Below are 8,609 nucleotides of genomic sequence, written 5' to 3' on the forward strand. Positions count from 1 at the left end.
ATCCCGAAGCTTTATTCCAAGACTTGGCTTGTTTGCTTGTTCATTTGTCTATTCTTTCATTCATTCAGTTGATTATTTTAAGCCTGTTTTTATATACCAGCCACTATGCTGGGCACTGGGATGATAATGATGAAGAAGATTCAGTCTCGAATCTCAAGCCCCATGTAGTCTTGTTGGAGCTAGTGATCGGTCAACTGGCAGTTACCCAATGCTTAACAGACTGTCAAGGATCCCTTGTCAACTAAATTCTAAAAAGGTTTAAAGAGAATGTGAATTGTAACACACTGGGAAATGAAGGCTACTCCACTAGACTGCAAGCTTGTTTAGGGCAAGAACTGAGTCTTGTCCCTAGAATTACTCATAGCTCTGAGCACAAGAAGTGCATAGAATATATGTTCTGTTAAATGTTGATTATTATCATTTTTTTTTTGAGACAGAGTCTTGCTGTTTCACCCGGCTGGAGTGCAGTGGCATGATCTCGGCTCACTGCAACCTCTGCCTGCCAGGTTAAAGTGATTCGCGTGCCTCAGCCTTCCGAGTAGCTGGGATTACAGGTGTACACCACCATGCCCGGCTAATTTTTGTATTTTTAGTAGATACAAGGTTTTGCTATATTAGCCAGGCTGGTCTCGAACTCCTGGCTTCAAGTTATCTGCCTGCCTTGGCCTCCCAAAGTGCTAGCATTACAGGTGTGAGCCAGAGGAGGCCCAGCCTAAATGTTGTTGAATTTTTCCAGATGCCTAAGGAAAGAATCTTCAGCTATAGACAGTAAATTGCAGACGTTAAAAGTAGAGGCTTTGGTGTTAGTTATGGCCTTTGCCTCTACCCATAGTTTAACTTAGTAACCAGTGACAGCCCCACCCCATCTAATTTATTAATCCATTTCAAATGATATGTGTTTAACACCTATGATATGTCAGGGCACTACTAGGTGGGTGTAAATGTGAACAAGATAGAAACAGGATCTTTCCTCATGTAGTTCCCACTTAGGAGGTGTGGGGACCTCAGAACTGGCGGAGAGGATTTCAATAAAGTGTGTTAATTTTTATGAGAGAAGAGAAGCTGTTGCATTGACTGACTGAGGGGAGAGTTTAGGAGGTCAGAAAGAGTGCTTCAGGCAAAAGAGAAGAAGTGTGCAAAGACCTGGAGGTGAGAATGAGCAGGGTGCATGCCGGGGACTTTAATATATTAAGAGTCATTGCATTGTCACCTGCAATGAGAAGAGCTTGCGATAAGGCTGGGAAGGTGAATAGGGACAGATCCTGAAGGGCCTTGTAGGGAATGCTAAGTGGTTTGGACTCCATCTTAAGATCAAAAGGAATTTTTTGACTGAGCAGGGAAGCACCATGATAAAATTTGCATTTTAGGAAGATTACTTGAGTTACATAGTGAAAGGAGAATTGTAAAGGGTGCAATATCGGTTAGGAAGGCTTTTGCAGTAATCTGATTGGAAGATGGTCCATAGTCCAACAGTGTGGTATAGTAGAAAAATGCATAAGTTTGAGATCCAACAAGCCTTGGCTCTAAAACTTACTATCTAAGTGACTTTTAGCAAATAACCAACTTTACATAGCCTCTACATTTTTTTTTTTCTGCAAAACAGAGTAACTTTGCCTGTCTAATGTGAGGCTTAGATGGAATACTGTATGTAAGATACCAGACATAACATGACATACTTCTAAATGACAGCCCTTTCCCATTGTTGTCAATGATGTTACCTCCTCCTACCTCCTTATATTTCTTCCCTTTTAATGTATAACTTGATGCATTTCAATAGGATATTTTGTTACCGTTATTGTTGGTCCTCTATCTCTGCACCATGTGTGTGGCGGAGGCTTTTCCTTTTTGCTTCAGTCTTCTTGACTACTGCAGCTCTCCCAGAATGCTCTGAGCCATCACAAGGTTACTTCTGGAAAAGTCCATTCTGTTGAACGCTTTATTCCGATTTGGATGATGTTACAAGCAATGAAAACCAAGCCTGGTGAGGGCTAAAATCCTTGCTCCCTTCCCTTCAGGGACTTGCTGGTAACTGCTTTCTCCTCCTCATGCCCTCGGAATGCAGCTTTGGTGTTATCTTTGGCACTCCTCAGGGCTGCTTCTTAAGCACTTGTGGAGAGAGAACTTTGTATATTTTACAGATTAGACCTTATTTTCACTCTGAGAATATTCCAGAATCCTGTCATATTTTCCTTTCTGACATCTCTAAGACTCATCTTTGCCTGTGAGTTTCCAATCACTAAAATCCTTTCCCATATTTTGATCTTCTTTTTCTTCTACTCCTTATAAATGCCTCCATTGTGGTCTCTATTCTTGAGTTCAATCTCTGTTAAAGCAATCTTCTTGGGGCCTTCATTACAACATCTTTTTAAAATGCCTTCACTGGTTTCTCTCATCTGCATTGAATCTGGACGTTAGGGACCTTCACTGTTCTTCAATGGTTGATTATTTTTTTCCCTTCCGGCTTTCCATATTTCTTCTTAATTTCTTAATACCTGAACTCTTTATATGTTTTCTTTATTTCCCTCATTCACTTTTGTTTTCCTAGGCAGTTTTAGAGCTGTCTTTTCCCCAGCCAAGAACATTTTCTTTCCCTTTCATATGCCAAACCCAGCCTCTAACAAGTTGTATCCTGTAACCCTTCTCTATTTCTCTCATAGTGATCTTCCTCACATTTGCTAATGTCTCCCTCTTCCTTATGATAGTGTTTTTTTAAAAAAAAAATCAAGGGACTACCGGTATAGCTATCTAATAGAGTATATGTGTGCCCCCTTTTGATACAATCATATCTGTAATCTATCAGGGAAGATCTTTGCTATTAGTTGTTGACTTGAGTACATGCTCTTGCCTCCATTGCTACTACCTTAGTTTGGGGCTGACAATTACAGTTACCTCCCAGTTGGTCTCACTGCCTTGGCTATCTTTCCTGGTTATTCTACCTTCACATCGTCGTCAGAGATGTCTTTGTAATCTGGTCCCTTTCCCTTCTTAAAACAGAACGCAAAGCTCTGGCTTTCCCTAGCCTAGAAAATAAAGTTCTGCTTCCTTAGGTGTGCATCAAGAGTCTTCAGGCTCTTCAGCCAGTGAGGAGTCACCCTGGCTCCTCCTCACTGTTCCTGACTCACCCTGTCACTTTTCACCCCAAATTCTAAATCCCAGTCACATAGAACTGCTTGAGGAGGCAATTTACTATGTGTTGAAGTCAAGAGTGTTCTGCTACAGACCAATATAGTCTGCAGAATTCCTTACTATCTTTTAAAAATGAAAAAGATTTTCTGTAAAGATCTGTTTTTCTGGCTTTATCTCAGAAAATATGGCAACACTGTACTGCACACCCACCCAGTGGTGGAGGGTTACAGTGGAATGGGGAAGCCCTGTTGGGTGAAGTGGCTCTCTCTCCAATTTGCCATAGTTTCTGCACTCGTGTTTGCATCCTCAACATTGAGGCAAAGCACCATTCGCCATTTATCACTGATCTTGTGCTTTGTTTTATCCCCTAGTATTAGGAGAAAATTGTACCACATGTCTATAGGTGAATCAAAGATGAGTCAATACTGCTTTGTATTTCAAGTTATGCTATATGGGGCCCACTTGACACTATCATTGTCCTGCTCCTTTAGACATCTGAGTTGGATCTCTGACTGAGCGGCTTAGCACTAGGGTCTGTGTTTAAGTTCTGGCTCCATCACTTATTAGCTGTGTGGTTTGGGGCAATTTACTTAAACATTCTCCGCCTTAGTTTTCACATCTATAAATCGAGGATGATTTATGGAAAGTGCTCAATACATCTCAGCTACATTATTGCCACCATTATTATTATTCTACTTTCCACAAATCTAATGATAAGAATGACAGATCCATGAGGGACATGGTTTGGGGCAAGGTTTGGGTCAGGGGCCTTTTGGTGCCTATTAAGCCACATCTCCCTAGCTATCAGTTTTGCCACTTACTAGCTGTGGACTGGTCAAGTTATTTAACTTCACTATGGCTTCGTGTTGTCATATTTTAAAATGTTAGTGATAACAATATCATCATAATAATATCCACGTCTTTGGTAATGATGTCTCATCTGAGATAACCATGTACTGAGCCAACCATGTACTATGTGTAATGGATGTCTGTCTGCCACATAAGAAATACAAGTCAATGGTAGTTATTGTCATTGGCTGCCCTGCCTCTTGCCCAGGGGTCATCACCCAGTAGTTGTGAGGGCCCAGGGAGGCAGGTGACCCACCTGTATGTTTTATGTGTTACCTATGCATGGGCTTTTCAAAAATTGAGATATAATTCATATACCATAAAATTCACCCTCTTAAAGCGTACAATCCAGTGTTTTCAGTATAGTCAGAAAGTTGTGTAGTCATTGCTGCTAATTCCAGAATATCTTCATTACCTCCAGAAGGAAACTCTATACCCATTAGCAGTCGTTCCCCATTCCACTTTCCCTCAGTCCTCTACAACCACTAATCTATTTTCTATCTGTATGGATTTGCCTCTTCTAGACATTCCATATAAATGGTATAAATCGAATCTTATGATACATGGCTGGACATGGGCTTTTTTTTTTTTTCCAGTGTGTTTTCCTGAGGAGTAAAGCTGCACCCTTTTCCAGAAAACAGATTTCTGCTGGGAACATGAAGGAGGCCCTAAGTAGGAAGTTTCAAGTAGGAAGACAGCATAGGCCATGACTGACCTAAGAGGAACAAAACCAAACAGACTTAGATTCTAGGGGCCAATGTGAGTAAGTTAAGAATTTTCAGGAGCAGCAAACCATTAATATAAAGAAGCAACCAAGCTAGATGCCCTTAAATTCTTTGCAGCCTAACCCTCAACACACTGTGAGAATCTCAAATGTCCACCTGTGGACTGCCTACCTTAGATTTACCTCACAGCTGGCAAAAAAGATGCATTCTGGGCTCTTCCTCAGGCTTACTGAATCAGAATCCCCAGGGTGGGGGTTAAGGAACTAGGAAAGATGGTTCTGCCAGGAAGTGGATTTGGAAATTGTTGAGTTACATCGGGCAAGCTTATATGACACAGATATGGATCTGTGTTGTTTCATCCTCAACACTGCTCTGTAATGTGGGTTCTTTTTCAGTGTACGTGTCTGATCTTGGTAGAGTTTTTGCAACTAGGGCTTACTTTTCTTTGCCCATCTTAGCCCCCCTGCAGTCTTATACAAAGTAGGGGCTCAGCACATATTGGGAGATTGGTTACACAAGAGGCTTGAAGCCATCACTTGGATATTGCCAGGACCAAAGCCACTAAGGTCAACAGGTCTAAGAGGAGACCTTTCTGTCCCATTCTAAGTATTCTTTGTTTGATATTTCTAGGCTGGTGTTTGTTTTCAGGGCTCTGACTTGTAACCCAGTGGTCAGGAGCCCTTTAATGTTTGGGTTCCAGAGGATGTCCTCAGAGCAGTCCCTTCATAGGGACCTCTCAGCCCTCTGTGCGGTGCTGGTAGGTAGAGGGGTGACCAAGTGTAGGGGTGGTTTCTATACCTGGAAGACCCCATGGAGCTTATTAACATGTAGATACCTGTGCCTCAACCCAGACCCACTGAATCAAATTGTTGTCCAGGAAGGGGAAATTGCTACCCAGATACTACCCAAATACTACTCTAGAGTTTGAGGAATATGATCTTCTGCCTGTGTCTGGAGCACAGTGTGTTATGCTCATGGGGATTTACCTGGATAGGGCTGTGGACTGAGTCTTGGGAGACCTGGGCTCAGTCCTGGTCCTACCCTTTAGTTAGTCTCTACAGGACACCATGCAAGCCACTCACCTTTCACTTTGCTTCTTTGTAAAGTGAAAGATTTGGACTAGGGTAGACACCAGCAATGCAGACATGATCACTCATATCTGTAGGAGGCTCCTCTATAAATCCGGGCATCGGTTCTAAAGGACCCAGCTCTTCTGTGTGCTCTGAGGACAGAATTGTCTTCTAAGACTGGGGTTAGCAGCTGTTTAGTATCATCGGAGGCCAAGTTGCCTAAGCCCATGTTCGGAGGTTTGATGGTTGGTGTGGGATGGTGGTGACATTAAACAAGAAGCATGGGAAGGCCCTGCTCTTTCCTTATTCACTTGTCCCTTCCTTCTCTCTCTCTATTTTTTTTCATATTACAGTAATTAAGAGTTTTATGTACACAAGCTCCATTTATAAATTGCAGATACTTCATGGGAGTGTGAAAGTCACCAATTGTTATTTTTTTCTTTCTTTTTTTTTTTTTGCACTGTCTTATGGTGCTGATAAAGTCAAATTAACCAGTTATTCGTACCCTAGTATGAAATACTCAATTCTAGCCATTGGAAGACTTTCTGTTTAGCTGCTATCTGTTGCATTAAAGAAATTAGAGTGGGCGGATAATGGCACGGGGATGCTGGGCTCCTGGTTCCTGAGGAAGGGGACAGAGGGGCCCACCTAGGTAGGGATGGCAGCCGAAGACAGCCATTGATTTAGTGGTTTTGCCAGTACTCTGATAATGGCGCTATCACCATCACTTTTGATGTTTTTGGTAGAAATTCCCTAAACTAGTGATGCTTCATTTAAACCATCTTTGGGTGAGATTATTATCATCCTATCTTATTTTGTTAAAGACTCTGGGTATCAATCATATTGATTGCCCAGGGACTGGCTAAGGCTTTGGTTACTATGCTTCTAACTTTTCATGGGAGCTTAACTCTCAGTTTGCCCCCAGATATTGTTATTTATTGAACTCTCACTTAGGTCGCATAATTGCTGTTCCATTCAGGTCAGTGCTGTGCAATATCGTGGGGCAAGAAGCAACTTCTTTGCTCTTGATTCTTTGTGCTCTCTCTCCTTTTCCCCTAGTATATCCCTTCCTAGCCCATGTATTCAAAATGCTTTATGCATGCAGATTTACTTGCATTTACTTGTATTTAGTTGCAATTATAGTTTTTCCTTTTTCTTTGGTACAACAAAATTAATGAAGGAACAGAGAATCCTTAGGCATAATTTGTGTGTTCCTGTAGTGTCTGCCCCATTGTCTGAAAAACCACAGACTTCATTTAGATGCCAATGAATCTGTCGTCAGGCTTTGAGTAAACCATGCATTTACCAAGATCCTTACTTGAGCAGTGATTTAGCTTTTTAATCTTTTGTTTATAATTTTACAGTTGCTGAGACAAAGGAAAACCCACTTCCTTGGAGGAGCATGACCTTTTCCTGTATTGCTTCCCACTGCTGTTGTTGAGCTCCTTGGACCCTGGCTCCTGGACACCATCATCAAGAAGACTTTATGGATGGGCTATCCACCCACTGAGAGAAGAGGAGCATCAGCTACGGTTTCTCTCTAGATTGCCTTCTTCATTTTGAGTAATGACTGTCAGCAGGGTCAGATTAAAGACAAAACAACCGGACAGTTGCTTGGAGGACTAAACTATAAGGGCACTAACATGTCAATAGTATGCTAACACATCCATAGAAAATATATTTACCAGCCCTTCTCTCAGGGAGGATTCTGTGTGGGTTCAGAAGGAATGGTTTGTTAAATTCCTTAGGGGTAGAAAGTAGGGCATAATCAGAATATAGAGGAATATGCTGTTTGACTTCAGGGTTTCTGTTTTTCTTACTAGGATATATAAAACAGGGACTCTGGCTAGATTGTTTATGACCACAGAGGGTCGGCTGAGCGCTCCCATGATCTTCCTGCTTGGTTCTTGCCCATACAGACCTCAGCCTTTCCTCTAATAAAGATTGAACAAGTAGTGGTCTGAGGGAGACACCAATTCATTACCTTACATGTCTCTTCTCTGCACTCTAGGGCTTTGTTAATAAAGACACTGGCAGACTATCTGTCTTCCATTTCTATAATGTGAGCCCTTAGGGAGTCTTCATTCACTTGAGGGTGAGGGTCATTGCTCACAGAGTAGTTCAAGTCAAATGGAACTTGATCTCTTTGCCTATAGGCCTGGTGGTCAGACTCTATGTTGAGTTCATTAGATTATTGGAGACACAAGGTAGAGGTGGACCCTTCAAAAATATTTGGCTAAAGGATGACATTGCTAGTTATTTGTAGATAAAGCCATGATGGCCCATGCTTGGAATCATGAAATATGGAATTGGTGGTCATGTTTAAAAATACAACTAATAGTTAAGTACCTACTGGACACTGTAGAGACTTAGGGGCAAGACAGACATGGTTCCTGCCCCCTGGAGCTTACACTGTAGCTTTCCTTTAGGTATGAAGAACAGTGGCTACAACTAACAAATGGCCACAAAGATATCATCGAGCCAGTGTTCCAATTATTAGGGTAATTCCTATTTCCTTAATCTTGCCTATTGACCATGTTCTATAAGCCTGCATTCTATAAATGGCCTATGAGCATGGGCTGTTTCCCCCCCGCAAGTTGTACAAAGTTCTGTGGTACCAGGGAAAGGGCTTAAGGTTAGCAGGGCCTCTGGGGAAGGACATATGAAGTGACTTGGGTTAGGAAACAGGAAAGGATAGGATTCAAGAACAGCTATTGCTTCTGTTCTATATAGGAAACTGCAGCATGAAAAATGCTGGGCTGGGAATTTTGAGACCCGGGTTTTAGTTTGTGTTCTAATACTAACAAGCTATGTGACTGTGGGTAAGTCATTTCACATT

The 8,609-nt window shown here is 41.9% G+C and overlaps 1 long non-coding RNA gene across 1 annotated transcript in view; it reads left to right on the forward strand.

The window, feature by feature from the left end:
• Positions 1 to 7,778, forward strand: part of LOC131382853 (uncharacterized) — a 45,591-nt gene extending 37,813 nt beyond the window's left edge. The window contains exon 3 of the long non-coding RNA XR_009212438.1: positions 7,135 to 7,778. This is a non-coding gene — a long non-coding RNA (uncharacterized LOC131382853). The remainder of the gene's footprint in view (positions 1 to 7,134) is intronic.
• Positions 7,779 to 8,609: the final 831 nt, after the last annotated feature.

Source organism: Hylobates moloch, unplaced genomic scaffold (genome assembly GCF_009828535.3).
Source record: "Hylobates moloch isolate HMO894 unplaced genomic scaffold, HMol_V3 SCAFFOLD_1, whole genome shotgun sequence".
In the NCBI taxonomy this organism is placed as follows: domain Eukaryota; kingdom Metazoa; phylum Chordata; class Mammalia; order Primates; family Hylobatidae; genus Hylobates; species Hylobates moloch.